This window comes from Phyllobates terribilis, unplaced genomic scaffold, assembly GCF_046119375.1.
Source record: "Phyllobates terribilis strain yellow unplaced genomic scaffold, ASM4611937v1 Scaffold_170__1_contigs__length_4071412, whole genome shotgun sequence".
Taxonomy (NCBI): domain Eukaryota; kingdom Metazoa; phylum Chordata; class Amphibia; order Anura; family Dendrobatidae; genus Phyllobates; species Phyllobates terribilis.
In genome coordinates this window covers 1,016,178-1,033,434 of record NW_027362930.1, presented here as the reverse complement: position 1 = coordinate 1,033,434, position 17,257 = coordinate 1,016,178, and the positions used below count along the sequence as shown (strand labels likewise).

Genomic DNA, 17,257 nt, shown 5'->3' with positions numbered 1-17,257 from the left:
CCTCCTGCTAAGGGTAGACAGCTGCTCGTTCCACCCCACCCCCCGCCTTAATTGGTTCTCCTCCCTTCCAACGGTGTTGAGGCGGGTGGAAACAGCAGGGGGTGAAGGTGCTGTGTTTAAAGAGGTGGAGTTATGCAGATCTAAAACGCGTGGATTGCAGCAGCAGCAAGCCGAAAAGTGCAGGCATGTAAGGGATCTAGAGGTTGACAACATGTCTTCTTAACGGGAGTCCAGGAGCTCATCTCCACAAATGGACTTTTCAGGATCCTTGGGTGGCTCCGTAGTTTGAAACCAATTCTGGTTATCGCTTCTCGGCCTTTTGGCTAAGATCAAGTGTAGTATCTGTTCTTATCAGTTTAATATCTGATACGTCCCCTATCTGGGGACCATATATTAAATGGATTTTTAGAACAGGGAGATGGAAAAAGAGCTTGCTCTGTCCACTCCACGCATTGACCTGGTATTGCAGTATCTCCAGGACCGGTGCACCCCTTCTTTAATGCAGTTTCTAAAATCAGAAAGAATTGAATTCAATGTTTTTTGTTCATTTTGCTTGTTTGTCGGATTTTGGGATGGACTCTTTGGCTTTGCTTTTCTTCTCCTCATTGGATTTTTCATGTTCAAAGTTGCAGAAGCCAGATTACAAGCTCATTTTGGTTCAACTTCAGCAACTGTGCATTGCATTGCCATGTAATGTGATGCAATGCTATCTTTCTAGCTCTCCCTTTTTACTTCCTTTTGGATAAACAGACATATTAGGCAAGCATTTTGGAGCTTTCACCTAAATAACTACAGGTGGTGAGATAAGCTGCACAATATAATTGACCTTTCAGTATATTGTTGCACACACACCATCTATTTAGCAAATGCCCTTGTTATCAACAGCAGCCTTTTAAACTCACCTGAGCTAACAGGTATGTGCGCTGGTTACTCTGCTGCGCTTAAAATTTCTTTTTTGGTTTGCTACAATGCCTTTTCTGAAACGTTGTCTCCTTCTGCTGGAACACTGACTTCTTTCATTTAATGCCTGCAGACTATAAAAGAGAACCCAACCCAAAAAGTTTGGTTGATTAGTCTGTGGCATTCTGTTAAACTGTTGCTTATGGCGGTCTCTGTGAGCTTCTCAGCGACATTCAGCCAGCCAGGTATCCTGCCTGCAGTAGATGGAATGTGGCAATGGAACGCTGGCTGCGCGTGTCATAATAGGCTCTGAGCCTTTATATACCTGTGCACAGCAGCAGCCACCTTCAGTCTGCTGCTGGACAGCCAGCAGCAGCAGCAGCAGGAGAGGTATGTAATCAGGAGCCCTCCTGCTAAGGGTAGACAGCTGCTCGTTCCACCCCACCCCCCGCCTTAATTGGTTCTCCTCCCTTCCAACGGTGTTGAGGCGGGTGGAATCAGCAGGGGGTGAAGGTGCTGTGTTTAAAGAGGTGGAGTTATGCAGATCTAAAACGCGTGGATTGCAGCAGCAGCAAGCCGAAAAGTGCAGGCATGTAAGGGATCTAGAGGTTGACAACATGTCTTCTTAACGGGAGTCCAGGAGCTCATCTCCACAAATGGACTTTTCAGGATCCTTGGGTGGCTCCGTAGTTTGAAACCAATTCTGGTTATCGCTTCTCGGCCTTTTGGCTAAGATCAAGTGTAGTATCTGTTCTTATCAGTTTAATATCTGATACGTCCCCTATCTGGGGACCATATATTAAATGGATTTTTAGAACAGGGAGATGGAAAAAGAGCTTGCTCTGTCCACTCCACGCATTGACCTGGTATTGCAGTATCTCCAGGACCGGTGCACCCCTTCTTTAATGCAGTTTCTAAAATCAGAAAGAATTGAATTCAATGTTTTTTGTTCATTTTGCTTGTTTGTCGGATTTTGGGATGGACTCTTTGGCTTTGCTTTTCTTCTCCTCATTGGATTTTTCATGTTCAAAGTTGCAGAAGCCAGATTACAAGCTCATTTTGGTTCAACTTCAGCAACTGTGCATTGCATTGCCATGTAATGTGATGCAATGCTATCTTTCTAGCTCTCCCTTTTTACTTCCTTTTGGATAAACAGACATATTAGGCAAGCATTTTGGAGCTTTCACCTAAATAACTACAGGTGGTGAGATAAGCTGCACAATATAATTGACCTTTCAGTATATTGTTGCACACACACCATCTATTTAGCAAATGCCCTTGTTATCAACAGCAGCCTTTTAAACTCACCTGAGCTAACAGGTATGTGCGCTGGTTACTCTGCTGCGCTTAAAATTTCTTTTTTGGTTTGCTACAATGCCTTTTCTGAAACGTTGTCTCCTTCTGCTGGAACACTGACTTCTTTCATTTAATGCCTGCAGACTATAAAAGAGAACCCAACCCAAAAAGTTTGGTTGATTAGTCTGTGGCATTCTGTTAAACTGTTGCTTATGGCGGTCTCTGTGAGCTTCTCAGCGACATTCAGCCAGCCAGGTATCCTGCCTGCAGTAGATGGAATGTGGCAATGGAACGCTGGCTGCGCTTGTCAAAATAGGCTCTGAGCCTTTATATACCTGTGCACAGCAGCAGCCACCTTCAGTCTGCTGCTGGACAGCCAGCAGCAGCAGCAGCAGCAGGAGAGGTATGTAATCAGGAGCCCTCCTGCTAAGGGTAGACAGCTGCTCGTTCCACCCCACCCCCCGCCTTAATTGGTTCTCCTCCCTTCCAACGGTGTTGAGGCGGGTGGGAACAGCAGGGGGTGAAGGTGCTGTGTTTAAAGAGGTGGAGTTATGCAGATCTAAAACGCGTGGATTGCAGCAGCAGCAAGCCGAAAAGTGCAGGCATGTAAGGGATCTAGAGGTTGACAACATGTCTTCTTAACGGGAGTCCAGGAGCTCATCTCCACAAATGGACTTTTCAGGATCCTTGGGTGGCTCCGTAGTTTGAAACCAATTCTGGTTATCGCTTCTCGGCCTTTTGGCTAAGATCAAGTGTAGTATCTGTTCTTATCAGTTTAATATCTGATACGTCCCCTATCTGGGGACCATATATTAAATGGATTTTTAGAACAGGGAGATGGAAAAAGAGCTTGCTCTGTCCACTCCACGCATTGACCTGGTATTGCAGTATCTCCAGGACCGGTGCACCCCTTCTTTAATGCAGTTTCTAAAATCAGAAAGAATTGAATTCAATGTTTTTTGTTCATTTTGCTTGTTTGTCGGATTTTGGGATGGACTCTTTGGCTTTGCTTTTCTTCTCCTCATTGGATTTTTCATGTTCAAAGTTGCAGAAGCCAGATTACAAGCTCATTTTGGTTCAACTTCAGCAACTGTGCATTGCATTGCCATGTAATGTGATGCAATGCTATCTTTCTAGCTCTCCCTTTTTACTTCCTTTTGGATAAACAGACATATTAGGCAAGCATTTTGGAGCTTTCACCTAAATAACTACAGGTGGTGAGATAAGCTGCACAATATAATTGACCTTTCAGTATATTGTTGCACACACACCATCTATTTAGCAAATGCCCTTGTTATCAACAGCAGCCTTTTAAACTCACCTGAGCTAACAGGTATGTGCGCTGGTTACTCTGCTGCGCTTAAAATTTCTTTTTTGGTTTGCTACAATGCCTTTTCTGAAACGTTGTCTCCTTCTGCTGGAACACTGACTTCTTTCATTTAATGCCTGCAGACTATAAAAGAGAACCCAACCCAAAAAGTTTGGTTGATTAGTCTGTGGCATTCTGTTAAACTGTTGCTTATGGCGGTCTCTGTGAGCTTCTCAGCGACATTCAGCCAGCCAGGTATCCTGCCTGCAGTAGATGGAATGTGGCAATGGAACGCTGGCTGCGCGTGTCATAATAGGCTCTGAGCCTTTATATACCTGTGCACAGCAGCAGCCACCTTCAGTCTGCTGCTGGACAGCCAGCAGCAGCAGCAGCAGGAGAGGTATGTAATCAGGAGCCCTCCTGCTAAGGGTAGACAGCTGCTCGTTCCACCCCACCCCCCGCCTTAATTGGTTCTCCTCCCTTCCAACGGTGTTGAGGCGGGTGGAAACAGCAGGGGGTGAAGGTGCTGTGTTTAAAGAGGTGGAGTTATCCAGATCTAAAACGCGTGGATTGCAGCAGCAGCAAGCCGAAAAGTGCAGGCATGTAAGGGATCTAGAGGTTGACAACATGTCTTCTTAACGGGAGTCCAGGAGCTCATCTCCACAAATGGACTTTTCAGGATCCTTGGGTGGCTCCGTAGTTTGAAACCAATTCTGGTTATCGCTTCTCGGCCTTTTGGCTAAGATCAAGTGTAGTATCTGTTCTTATCAGTTTAATATCTGATACGTCCCCTATCTGGGGACCATATATTAAATGGATTTTTAGAACAGGGAGATGGAAAAAGAGCTTGCTCTGTCCACTCCACGCATTGACCTGGTATTGCAGTATCTCCAGGACCGGTGCACCCCTTCTTTAATGCAGTTTCTAAAATCAGAAAGAATTGAATTCAATGTTTTTTGTTCATTTTGCTTGTTTGTCGGATTTTGGGATGGACTCTTTGGCTTTGCTTTTCTTCTCCTCATTGGATTTTTCATGTTCAAAGTTGCAGAAGCCAGATTACAAGCTCATTTTGGTTCAACTTCAGCAACTGTGCATTGCATTGCCATGTAATGTGATGCAATGCTATCTTTCTAGCTCTCCCTTTTTACTTCCTTTTGGATAAACAGACATATTAGGCAAGCATTTTGGAGCTTTCACCTAAATAACTACAGGTGGTGAGATAAGCTGCACAATATAATTGACCTTTCAGTATATTGTTGCACACACACCATCTATTTAGCAAATGCCCTTGTTATCAACAGCAGCCTTTTAAACTCACCTGAGCTAACAGGTATGTGCGCTGGTTACTCTGCTGCGCTTAAAATTTCTTTTTTGGTTTGCTACAATGCCTTTTCTGAAACGTTGTCTCCTTCTGCTGGAACACTGACTTCTTTCATTTAATGCCTGCAGACTATAAAAGAGAACCCAACCCAAAAAGTTTGGTTGATTAGTCTGTGGCATTCTGTTAAACTGTTGCTTATGGCGGTCTCTGTGAGCTTCTCAGCGACATTCAGCCAGCCAGGTATCCTGCCTGCAGTAGATGGAATGTGGCAATGGAACGCTGGCTGCGCTTGTCAAAATAGGCTCTGAGCCTTTATATACCTGTGCACAGCAGCAGCCACCTTCAGTCTGCTGCTGGACAGCCAGCAGCAGCAGCAGCAGCAGGAGAGGTATGTAATCAGGAGCCCTCCTGCTAAGGGTAGACAGCTGCTCGTTCCACCCCACCCCCCGCCTTAATTGGTTCTCCTCCCTTCCAACGGTGTTGAGGCGGGTGGGAACAGCAGGGGGTGAAGGTGCTGTGTTTAAAGAGGTGGAGTTATGCAGATCTAAAACGCGTGGATTGCAGCAGCAGCAAGCCGAAAAGTGCAGGCATGTAAGGGATCTAGAGGTTGACAACATGTCTTCTTAACGGGAGTCCAGGAGCTCATCTCCACAAATGGACTTTTCAGGATCCTTGGGTGGCTCCGTAGTTTGAAACCAATTCTGGTTATCGCTTCTCGGCCTTTTGGCTAAGATCAAGTGTAGTATCTGTTCTTATCAGTTTAATATCTGATACGTCCCCTATCTGGGGACCATATATTAAATGGATTTTTAGAACAGGGAGATGGAAAAAGAGCTTGCTCTGTCCACTCCACGCATTGACCTGGTATTGCAGTATCTCCAGGACCGGTGCACCCCTTCTTTAATGCAGTTTCTAAAATCAGAAAGAATTGAATTCAATGTTTTTTGTTCATTTTGCTTGTTTGTCGGATTTTGGGATGGACTCTTTGGCTTTGCTTTTCTTCTCCTCATTGGATTTTTCATGTTCAAAGTTGCAGAAGCCAGATTACAAGCTCATTTTGGTTCAACTTCAGCAACTGTGCATTGCATTGCCATGTAATGTGATGCAATGCTATCTTTCTAGCTCTCCCTTTTTACTTCCTTTTGGATAAACAGACATATTAGGCAAGCATTTTGGAGCTTTCACCTAAATAACTACAGGTGGTGAGATAAGCTGCACAATATAATTGACCTTTCAGTATATTGTTGCACACACACCATCTATTTAGCAAATGCCCTTGTTATCAACAGCAGCCTTTTAAACTCACCTGAGCTAACAGGTATGTGCGCTGGTTACTCTGCTGCGCTTAAAATTTCTTTTTTGGTTTGCTACAATGCCTTTTCTGAAACGTTGTCTCCTTCTGCTGGAACACTGACTTCTTTCATTTAATGCCTGCAGACTATAAAAGAGAACCCAACCCAAAAAGTTTGGTTGATTAGTCTGTGGCATTCTGTTAAACTGTTGCTTATGGCGGTCTCTGTGAGCTTCTCAGCGACATTCAGCCAGCCAGGTATCCTGCCTGCAGTAGATGGAATGTGGCAATGGAACGCTGGCTGCGCGTGTCATAATAGGCTCTGAGCCTTTATATACCTGTGCACAGCAGCAGCCACCTTCAGTCTGCTGCTGGACAGCCAGCAGCAGCAGCAGCAGGAGAGGTATGTAATCAGGAGCCCTCCTGCTAAGGGTAGACAGCTGCTCGTTCCACCCCACCCCCCGCCTTAATTGGTTCTCCTCCCTTCCAACGGTGTTGAGGCGGGTGGGAACAGCAGGGGGTGAAGGTGCTGTGTTTAAAGAGGTGGAGTTATGCAGATCTAAAACGCGTGGATTGCAGCAGCAGCAAGCCGAAAAGTGCAGGCATGTAAGGGATCTAGAGGTTGACAACATGTCTTCTTAACGGGAGTCCAGGAGCTCATCTCCACAAATGGACTTTTCAGGATCCTTGGGTGGCTCCGTAGTTTGAAACCAATTCTGGTTATCGCTTCTCGGCCTTTTGGCTAAGATCAAGTGTAGTATCTGTTCTTATCAGTTTAATATCTGATACGTCCCCTATCTGGGGACCATATATTAAATGGATTTTTAGAACAGGGAGATGGAAAAAGAGCTTGCTCTGTCCACTCCACGCATTGACCTGGTATTGCAGTATCTCCAGGACCGGTGCACCCCTTCTTTAATGCAGTTTCTAAAATCAGAAAGAATTGAATTCAATGTTTTTTGTTCATTTTGCTTGTTTGTCGGATTTTGGGATGGACTCTTTGGCTTTGCTTTTCTTCTCCTCATTGGATTTTTCATGTTCAAAGTTGCAGAAGCCAGATTACAAGCTCATTTTGGTTCAACTTCAGCAACTGTGCATTGCATTGCCATGTAATGTGATGCAATGCTATCTTTCTAGCTCTCCCTTTTTACTTCCTTTTGGATAAACAGACATATTAGGCAAGCATTTTGGAGCTTTCACCTAAATAACTACAGGTGGTGAGATAAGCTGCACAATATAATTGACCTTTCAGTATATTGTTGCACACACACCATCTATTTAGCAAATGCCCTTGTTATCAACAGCAGCCTTTTAAACTCACCTGAGCTAACAGGTATGTGCGCTGGTTACTCTGCTGCGCTTAAAATTTCTTTTTTGGTTTGCTACAATGCCTTTTCTGAAACGTTGTCTCCTTCTGCTGGAACACTGACTTCTTTCATTTAATGCCTGCAGACTATAAAAGAGAACCCAACCCAAAAAGTTTGGTTGATTAGTCTGTGGCATTCTGTTAAACTGTTGCTTATGGCGGTCTCTGTGAGCTTCTCAGCGACATTCAGCCAGCCAGGTATCCTGCCTGCTGTAGATGGAATGTGGCAATGGAACGCTGGCTGCGCGTGTCAAAATAGGCTCTGAGCCTTTATATACCTGTGCACAGCAGCAGCCACCTTCAGTCTGCTGCTGGACAGCCAGCAGCAGCAGCAGCAGGAGAGGTATGTAATCAGGAGCCCTCCTGCTAAGGGTAGACAGCTGCTCGTTCCACCCCACCCCCCGCCTTAATTGGTTCTCCTCCCTTCCAACGGTGTTGAGGCGGGTGGGAACAGCAGGGGGTGAAGGTGCTGTGTTTAAAGAGGTGGAGTTATGCAGATCTAAAACGCGTGGATTGCAGCAGCAGCAAGCCGAAAAGTGCAGGCATGTAAGGGATCTAGAGGTTGACAACATGTCTTCTTAACGGGAGTCCAGGAGCTCATCTCCACAAATGGACTTTTCAGGATCCTTGGGTGGCTCCGTAGTTTGAAACCAATTCTGGTTATCGCTTCTCGGCCTTTTGGCTAAGATCAAGTGTAGTATCTGTTCTTATCAGTTTAATATCTGATACGTCCCCTATCTGGGGACCATATATTAAATGGATTTTTAGAACAGGGAGATGGAAAAAGAGCTTGCTCTGTCCACTCCACGCATTGACCTGGTATTGCAGTATCTCCAGGACCGGTGCACCCCTTCTTTAATGCAGTTTCTAAAATCAGAAAGAATTGAATTCAATGTTTTTTGTTCATTTTGCTTGTTTGTCGGATTTTGGGATGGACTCTTTGGCTTTGCTTTTCTTCTCCTCATTGGATTTTTCATGTTCAAAGTTGCAGAAGCCAGATTACAAGCTCATTTTGGTTCAACTTCAGCAACTGTGCATTGCATTGCCATGTAATGTGATGCAATGCTATCTTTCTAGCTCTCCCTTTTTACTTCCTTTTGGATAAACAGACATATTAGGCAAGCATTTTGGAGCTTTCACCTAAATACCTACAGGTGGTGAGATAAGCTGCACAATATAATTGACCTTTCAGTATATTGTTGCACACACACCATCTATTTAGCAAATGCCCTTGTTATCAACAGCAGCCTTTTAAACTCACCTGAGCTAACAGGTATGTGCGCTGGTTACTCTGCTGCGCTTAAAATTTCTTTTTTGGTTTGCTACAATGCCTTTTCTGAAACGTTGTCTCCTTCTGCTGGAACACTGACTTCTTTCATTTAATGCCTGCAGACTATAAAAGAGAACCCAACCCAAAAAGTTTGGTTGATTAGTCTGTGGCATTCTGTTAAACTGTTGCTTATGGCGGTCTCTGTGAGCTTCTCAGCGACATTCAGCCAGCCAGGTATCCTGCCTGCAGTAGATGGAATGTGGCAATGGAACGCTGGCTGCGCTTGTCAAAATAGGCTCTGAGCCTTTATATACCTGTGCACAGCAGCAGCCACCTTCAGTCTGCTGCTGGACAGCCAGCAGCAGCAGCAGCAGGAGAGGTATGTAATCAGGAGCCCTCCTGCTAAGGGTAGACAGCTGCTCGTTCCACCCCACCCCCCGCCTTAATTGGTTCTCCTCCCTTCCAACGGTGTTGAGGCGGGTGGGAACAGCAGGGGGTGAAGGTGCTGTGTTTAAAGAGGTGGAGTTATGCAGATCTAAAACGCGTGGATTGCAGCAGCAGCAAGCCGAAAAGTGCAGGCATGTAAGGGATCTAGAGGTTGACAACATGTCTTCTTAACGGGAGTCCAGGAGCTCATCTCCACAAATGGACTTTTCAGGATCCTTGGGTGGCTCCGTAGTTTGAAACCAATTCTGGTTATCGCTTCTCGGCCTTTTGGCTAAGATCAAGTGTAGTATCTGTTCTTATCAGTTTAATATCTGATACGTCCCCTATCTGGGGACCATATATTAAATGGATTTTTAGAACAGGGAGATGGAAAAAGAGCTTGCTCTGTCCACTCCACGCATTGACCTGGTATTGCAGTATCTCCAGGACCGGTGCACCCCTTCTTTAATGCAGTTTCTAAAATCAGAAAGAATTGAATTCAATGTTTTTTGTTCATTTTGCTTGTTTGTCGGATTTTGGGATGGACTCTTTGGCTTTGCTTTTCTTCTCCTCATTGGATTTTTCATGTTCAAAGTTGCAGAAGCCAGATTACAAGCTCATTTTGGTTCAACTTCAGCAACTGTGCATTGCATTGCCATGTAATGTGATGCAATGCTATCTTTCTAGCTCTCCCTTTTTACTTCCTTTTGGATAAACAGACATATTAGGCAAGCATTTTGGAGCTTTCACCTAAATAACTACAGGTGGTGAGATAAGCTGCACAATATAATTGACCTTTCAGTATATTGTTGCACACACACCATCTATTTAGCAAATGCCCTTGTTATCAACAGCAGCCTTTTAAACTCACCTGAGCTAACAGGTATGTGCGCTGGTTACTCTGCTGCGCTTAAAATTTCTTTTTTGGTTTGCTACAATGCCTTTTCTGAAACGTTGTCTCCTTCTGCTGGAACACTGACTTCTTTCATTTAATGCCTGCAGACTATAAAAGAGAACCCAACCCAAAAAGTTTGGTTGATTAGTCTGTGGCATTCTGTTAAACTGTTGCTTATGGCGGTCTCTGTGAGCTTCTCAGCGACATTCAGCCAGCCAGGTATCCTGCCTGCAGTAGATGGAATGTGGCAATGGAACGCTGGCTGCGCGTGTCATAATAGGCTCTGAGCCTTTATATACCTGTGCACAGCAGCAGCCACCTTCAGTCTGCTGCTGGACAGCCAGCAGCAGCAGCAGCAGGAGAGGTATGTAATCAGGAGCCCTCCTGCTAAGGGTAGACAGCTGCTCGTTCCACCCCACCCCCCGCCTTAATTGGTTCTCCTCCCTTCCAACGGTGTTGAGGCGGGTGGGAACAGCAGGGGGTGAAGGTGCTGTGTTTAAAGAGGTGGAGTTATGCAGATCTAAAACGCGTGGATTGCAGCAGCAGCAAGCCGAAAAGTGCAGGCATGTAAGGGATCTAGAGGTTGACAACATGTCTTCTTAACGGGAGTCCAGGAGCTCATCTCCACAAATGGACTTTTCAGGATCCTTGGGTGGCTCCGTAGTTTGAAACCAATTCTGGTTATCGCTTCTCGGCCTTTTGGCTAAGATCAAGTGTAGTATCTGTTCTTATCAGTTTAATATCTGATACGTCCCCTATCTGGGGACCATATATTAAATGGATTTTTAGAACAGGGAGATGGAAAAAGAGCTTGCTCTGTCCACTCCACGCATTGACCTGGTATTGCAGTATCTCCAGGACCGGTGCACCCCTTCTTTAATGCAGTTTCTAAAATCAGAAAGAATTGAATTCAATGTTTTTTGTTCATTTTGCTTGTTTGTCGGATTTTGGGATGGACTCTTTGGCTTTGCTTTTCTTCTCCTCATTGGATTTTTCATGTTCAAAGTTGCAGAAGCCAGATTACAAGCTCATTTTGGTTCAACTTCAGCAACTGTGCATTGCATTGCCATGTAATGTGATGCAATGCTATCTTTCTAGCTCTCCCTTTTTACTTCCTTTTGGATAAACAGACATATTAGGCAAGCATTTTGGAGCTTTCACCTAAATAACTACAGGTGGTGAGATAAGCTGCACAATATAATTGACCTTTCAGTATATTGTTGCACACACACCATCTATTTAGCAAATGCCCTTGTTATCAACAGCAGCCTTTTAAACTAACCTGAGCTAACAGGTATGTGCGCTGGTTACTCTGCTGCGCTTAAAATTTCTTTTTTGGTTTGCTACAATGCCTTTTCTGAAACGTTGTCTCCTTCTGCTGGAACACTGACTTCTTTCATTTAATGCCTGCAGACTATAAAAGAGAACCCAACCCAAAAAGTTTGGTTGATTAGTCTGTGGCATTCTGTTAAACTGTTGCTTATGGCGGTCTCTGTGAGCTTCTCAGCGACATTCAGCCAGCCAGGTATCCTGCCTGCAGTAGATGGAATGTGGCAATGGAACGCTGGCTGCGCGTGTCATAATAGGCTCTGAGCCTTTATATACCTGTGCACAGCAGCAGCCACCTTCAGTCTGCTGCTGGACAGCCAGCAGCAGCAGCAGGAGAGGTATGTAATCAGGAGCCCTCCTGCTAAGGGTAGACAGCTGCTCGTTCCACCCCACCCCCCGCCTTAATTGGTTCTCCTCCCTTCCAACGGTGTTGAGGCGGGTGGGAACAGCAGGGGGTGAAGGTGCTGTGTTTAAAGAGGTGGAGCTATGCAGATCTAAAACGCGTGGATTGCAGCAGCAGCAAGCCGAAAAGTGCAGGCATGTAAGGGATCTAGAGGTTGACAACATGTCTTCTTAACGGGAGTCCAGGAGCTCATCTCCACAAATGGACTTTTCAGGATCCTTGGGTGGCTCCGTAGTTTGAAACCAATTCTGGTTATCGCTTCTCGGCCTTTTGGCTAAGATCAAGTGTAGTATCTGTTCTTATCAGTTTAATATCTGATACGTCCCCTATCTGGGGACCATATATTAAATGGATTTTTAGAACAGGGAGATGGAAAAAGAGCTTGCTCTGTCCACTCCACGCATTGACCAGGTATTGCAGTATCTCCAGGACCGGTGCACCCCTTCTTTAATGCAGTTTCTAAAATCAGAAAGAATTGAATTCAATGTTTTTTGTTCATTTTGCTGGTTTGTCGGATTTTGGGATGGACTCTTTGGCTTTGCTTTTCTTCTCCTCATTGGATTTTTCATGTTCAAAGTTGCAGAAGCCAGATTACAAGCTCATTTTGGTTCAACTTCAGCAACTGTGCATTGCATTGCCATGTAATGTGATGCAATGCTATCTTTCTAGCTCTCCCTTTTTACTTCCTTTTGGATAAACAGACATATTAGGCAAGCATTTTGGAGCTTTCACCTAAATAACTACAGGTGGTGAGATAAGCTGCACAATATAATTGACCTTTCAGTATATTGTTGCACACACACCATCTATTTAGCAAATGCCCTTGTTATCAACAGCAGCCTTTTAAACTCACCTGAGCTAACAGGTATGTGCGCTGGTTACTCTGCTGCGCTTAAAATTTCTTTTTTGGTTTGCTACAATGCCTTTTCTGAAACGTTGTCTCCTTCTGCTGGAACACTGACTTCTTTCATTTAATGCCTGCAGACTATAAAAGAGAACCCAACCCAAAAAGTTTGGTTGATTAGTCTGTGGCATTCTGTTAAACTGTTGCTTATGGCGGTCTCTGTGAGCTTCTCAGCGACATTCAGCCAGCCAGGTATCCTGCCTGCAGTAGATGGAATGTGGCAATGGAACGCTGGCTGCGCATGTCATAATAGGCTCTGAGCCTTTATATACCTGTGCACAGCAGCAGCCACCTTCAGTCTGCTGCTGGACAGCCAGCAGCAGCAGCAGCAGGAGAGGTATGTAATCAGGAGCCCTCCTGCTAAGGGTAGACAGCTGCTCGTTCCACCCCACCCCCCGCCTTAATTGGTTCTCCTCCCTTCCAACGGTGTTGAGGCGGGTGGGAACAGCAGGGGGTGAAGGTGCTGTGTTTAAAGAGGTGGAGTTATGCAGATCTAAAACGCGTGGATTGCAGCAGCAGCAAGCCGAAAAGTGCAGGCATGTAAGGGATCTAGAGGTTGACAACATGTCTTCTTAACGGGAGTCCAGGAGCTCATCTCCACAAATGGACTTTTCAGGATCCTTGGGTGGCTCCGTAGTTTGAAACCAATTCTGGTTATCGCTTCTCGGCCTTTTGGCTAAGATCAAGTGTAGTATCTGTTCTTATCAGTTTAATATCTGATACGTCCCCTATCTGGGGACCATATATTAAATGGATTTTTAGAACAGGGAGATGGAAAAAGAGCTTGCTCTGTCCACTCCACGCATTGACCTGGTATTGCAGTATCTCCAGGACCGGTGCACCCCTTCTTTAATGCAGTTTCTAAAATCAGAAAGAATTGAATTCAATGTTTTTTGTTCATTTTGCTTGTTTGTCGGATTTTGGGATGGACTCTTTGGCTTTGCTTTTCTTCTCCTCATTGGATTTTTCATGTTCAAAGTTGCAGAAGCCAGATTACAAGCTCATTTTGGTTCAACTTCAGCAACTGTGCATTGCATTGCCATGTAATGTGATGCAATGCTATCTTTCTAGCTCTCCCTTTTTACTTCCTTTTGGATAAACAGACATATTAGGCAAGCATTTTGGAGCTTTCACCTAAATAACTACAGGTGGTGAGATAAGCTGCACAATATAATTGACCTTTCAGTATATTGTTGCACACACACCATCTATTTAGCAAATGCCCTTGTTATCAACAGCAGCCTTTTAAACTCACCTGAGCTAACAGGTATGTGCGCTGGTTACTCTGCTGCGCTTAAAATTTCTTTTTTGGTTTGCTACAATGCCTTTTCTGAAACGTTGTCTCCTTCTGCTGGAACACTGACTTCTTTCATTTAATGCCTGCAGACTATAAAAGAGAACCCAACCCAAAAAGTTTGGTTGATTAGTCTGTGGCATTCTGTTAAACTGTTGCTTATGGCGGTCTCTGTGAGCTTCTCAGCGACATTCAGCCAGCCAGGTATCCTGCCTGCAGTAGATGGAATGTGGCAATGGAACGCTGGCTGCGCGTGTCATAATAGGCTCTGAGCCTTTATATACCTGTGCACAGCAGCAGCCACCTTCAGTCTGCTGCTGGACAGCCAGCAGCAGCAGCAGCAGGAGAGGTATGTAATCAGGAGCCCTCCTGCTAAGGGTAGACAGCTGCTCGTTCCACCCCACCCCCCGCCTTAATTGGTTCTCCTCCCTTCCAACGGTGTTGAGGCGGGTGGGAACAGCAGGGGGTGAAGGTGCTGTGTTTAAAGAGGTGGAGTTATGCAGATCTAAAACGCGTGGATTGCAGCAGCAGCAAGCCGAAAAGTGCAGGCATGTAAGGGATCTAGAGGTTGACAACATGTCTTCTTAACGGGAGTCCAGGAGCTCATCTCCACAAATGGACTTTTCAGGATCCTTGGGTGGCTCCGTAGTTTGAAACCAATTCTGGTTATCGCTTCTCGGCCTTTTGGCTAAGATCAAGTGTAGTATCTGTTCTTATCAGTTTAATATCTGATACGTCCCCTATCTGGGGACCATATATTAAATGGATTTTTAGAACAGGGAGATGGAAAAAGAGCTTGCTCTGTCCACTCCACGCATTGACCTGGTATTGCAGTATCTCCAGGACCGGTGCACCCCTTCTTTAATGCAGTTTCTAAAATCAGAAAGAATTGAATTCAATGTTTTTTGTTCATTTTGCTTGTTTGTCGGATTTTGGGATGGACTCTTTGGCTTTGCTTTTCTTCTCCTCATTGGATTTTTCATGTTCAAAGTTGCAGAAGCCAGATTACAAGCTCATTTTGGTTCAACTTCAGCAACTGTGCATTGCATTGCCATGTAATGTGATGCAATGCTATCTTTCTAGCTCTCCCTTTTTACTTCCTTTTGGATAAACAGACATATTAGGCAAGCATTTTGGAGCTTTCACCTAAATAACTACAGGTGGTGAGATAAGCTGCACAATATAATTGACCTTTCAGTATATTGTTGCACACACACCATCTATTTAGCAAATGCCCTTGTTATCAACAGCAGCCTTTTAAACTCACCTGAGCTAACAGGTATGTGCGCTGGTTACTCTGCTGCACTTAAAATTTCTTTTTTGGTTTGCTACAATGCCTTTTCTGAAACGTTGTCTCCTTCTGCTGGAACACTGACTTCTTTCATTTAATGCCTGCAGACTATAAAAGAGAACCCAACCCAAAAAGTTTGGTTGATTAGTCTGTGGCATTCTGTTAAACTGTTGCTTATGGCGGTCTCTGTGAGCTTCTCAGCGACATTCAGCCAGCCAGGTATCCTGCCTGCAGTAGATGGAATGTGGCAATGGAACGCTGGCTGCGCGTGTCATAATAGGCTCTGAGCCTTTATATACCTGTGCACAGCAGCAGCCACCTTCAGTCTGCTGCTGGACAGCCAGCAGCAGCAGCAGCAGGAGAGGTATGTAATCAGGAGCCCTCCTGCTAAGGGTAGACAGCTGCTCGTTCCACCCCACCCCCCGCCTTAATTGGTTCTCCTCCCTTCCAACGGTGTTGAGGCGGGTGGGAACAGCAGGGGGTGAAGGTGCTGTGTTTAAAGAGGTGGAGTTATGCAGATCTAAAACGCGTGGATTGCAGCAGCAGCAAGCCGAAAAGTGCAGGCATGTAAGGGATCTAGAGGTTGACAACATGTCTTCTTAACGGGAGTCCAGGAGCTCATCTCCACAAATGGACTTTTCAGGATCCTTGGGTGGCTCCGTAGTTTGAAACCAATTCTGGTTATCGCTTCTCGGCCTTTTGGCTCAGATCTGTAATGGGTCTAGTCATTTGGCTGTCTGTGCGTTAACTCTTGGCCCTGTGGCATCGCCATTTTATGGCTTAAGCCACTTGCTGCTATAAGGAGTTGGCCAGTAGACACGACTAGCGATAATGGGACGCATTCGATACGCTGGGCCCGGTGAGGCTCGAGTGAAGTTTGGAATCCAGATTGATGTGGAAGAAGGCAAAGAAGGAATCTTTACCCTCAGCTTCGTGGTGAAGGAGATTTTGTTTGGACTCCTTGAAGTGAAGAAGGAAGAAATCTTGTGCCTCCAGCAATTCAAAAGCAAGTATAATCTTGTATTTACTTCTATGGCTGTTTGCAACAATTTCTATGATTGTTTGAAAAAGAATCTGGACAATCAATATTTGGATGGGCTGACTTTTGTCATCTTGTATTGCTCCAAAGAGGTACCTCTGACTGTTTTCATGTACAACCCACATGTGGACTTGGCTTTGATTTATGCCTTTCTAAATAGGCACTGCTATATTACCAAGGTGGCAGTAAAAGTCATGAATGAGGAGGAACTATGGACCGGTAAATATCGTTTCATGGTCAAGTTCCGGGAAAGTCCTGATGAACCAGGGGGTATACATTATCCTCCATCAAATTTTTCCATTGGGAGTGAGCGGGGTTACCTGTTCTTCCCCAATGCGCCCAGGTTTTGTCGTCATTGTAGGAGGTATGGCCATACTCAGGAAGCATGCGACATCAGACAGATTATTTGCAGGAAGTGCAATGAGGTGGGTCATTCTTCCAATAATTGCAAAAATGAAATAGTCTGAAACCTCTGTGGAGAGAAGGGGCATGCCTTCAGAGACTGTATATTCCATCCTGGTTCATATGCGGGGGCAGCGGGAAGGGGAAGGAGAAGAAATGAATCTCCTGCACCCACAGCTACAACTCCGACTGCTCCAACTCCGACTGCTCCGATATCTACTCTGGCTTTCCTGGATGAGGAGGAGGCTCGGGTTGCTTTTCCAGAACTGGTTCGTGTGAATGTAAGAGGAAATATGGAGCTGGCACCTGAGCCACCGGTGCAGAGGGCCGCGTCTGTGGCTTCAGATGTCAGTGAGTCTGAGACGATAACTGATGATCGTATAGGCATGGAAGTGGCCCCGGTGGAGGATCTGGAGGCTGAAATTCCAGACATGATGGTTACATTGCAGGGGGAAGAGGAGTCTGATCTGACCAGAACACCGCATGTGGCCTGGAGCGATGTCGTTTCTGACCTTGAGGAG

The 17,257-nt window shown here is 45.2% G+C and overlaps 12 non-coding genes across 12 annotated transcripts; all 12 read left to right on the top strand.

Annotated features, from left to right (window-relative positions):
- Positions 1-303: 303 nt before the first annotated feature.
- On the top strand, positions 304-494 carry LOC141212121 (U2 spliceosomal RNA). Its single transcript, XR_012281939.1, has one exon. It is a non-coding gene; the product is annotated as a U2 spliceosomal RNA (small nuclear RNA).
- A 1,115-nt stretch (positions 495-1,609) lies between these two features.
- On the top strand, positions 1,610-1,800 carry LOC141212120 (U2 spliceosomal RNA). The gene has a single exon (XR_012281938.1). It is a non-coding gene; the product is annotated as a U2 spliceosomal RNA (small nuclear RNA).
- A 1,118-nt stretch (positions 1,801-2,918) lies between these two features.
- Positions 2,919-3,109, top strand: LOC141212118 (U2 spliceosomal RNA). Its single transcript, XR_012281935.1, has one exon. It is a non-coding gene; the product is annotated as a U2 spliceosomal RNA (small nuclear RNA).
- A 1,115-nt stretch (positions 3,110-4,224) lies between these two features.
- LOC141212117 (U2 spliceosomal RNA) lies at positions 4,225-4,415 on the top strand. Its single transcript, XR_012281934.1, has one exon. It is a non-coding gene; the product is annotated as a U2 spliceosomal RNA (small nuclear RNA).
- Positions 4,416-5,533: 1,118 nt separating this feature from the next.
- On the top strand, positions 5,534-5,724 carry LOC141212116 (U2 spliceosomal RNA). Its single transcript, XR_012281933.1, has one exon. It is a non-coding gene; the product is annotated as a U2 spliceosomal RNA (small nuclear RNA).
- A 1,115-nt stretch (positions 5,725-6,839) lies between these two features.
- LOC141212115 (U2 spliceosomal RNA) lies at positions 6,840-7,030 on the top strand. The gene has a single exon (XR_012281932.1). It is a non-coding gene; the product is annotated as a U2 spliceosomal RNA (small nuclear RNA).
- Positions 7,031-8,145: 1,115 nt separating this feature from the next.
- LOC141212114 (U2 spliceosomal RNA) lies at positions 8,146-8,336 on the top strand. The gene has a single exon (XR_012281931.1). It is a non-coding gene; the product is annotated as a U2 spliceosomal RNA (small nuclear RNA).
- Positions 8,337-9,451: 1,115 nt separating this feature from the next.
- Positions 9,452-9,642, top strand: LOC141212113 (U2 spliceosomal RNA). Its single transcript, XR_012281930.1, has one exon. It is a non-coding gene; the product is annotated as a U2 spliceosomal RNA (small nuclear RNA).
- A 1,115-nt stretch (positions 9,643-10,757) lies between these two features.
- On the top strand, positions 10,758-10,948 carry LOC141212112 (U2 spliceosomal RNA). The gene has a single exon (XR_012281929.1). It is a non-coding gene; the product is annotated as a U2 spliceosomal RNA (small nuclear RNA).
- A 1,112-nt stretch (positions 10,949-12,060) lies between these two features.
- Positions 12,061-12,251, top strand: LOC141211486 (U2 spliceosomal RNA). The gene has a single exon (XR_012281459.1). It is a non-coding gene; the product is annotated as a U2 spliceosomal RNA (small nuclear RNA).
- A 1,115-nt stretch (positions 12,252-13,366) lies between these two features.
- Positions 13,367-13,557, top strand: LOC141212111 (U2 spliceosomal RNA). The gene has a single exon (XR_012281928.1). It is a non-coding gene; the product is annotated as a U2 spliceosomal RNA (small nuclear RNA).
- Positions 13,558-14,672: 1,115 nt separating this feature from the next.
- LOC141212110 (U2 spliceosomal RNA) lies at positions 14,673-14,863 on the top strand. The gene has a single exon (XR_012281927.1). It is a non-coding gene; the product is annotated as a U2 spliceosomal RNA (small nuclear RNA).
- The last annotated feature ends 2,394 nt before the right edge of the window (positions 14,864-17,257 follow it).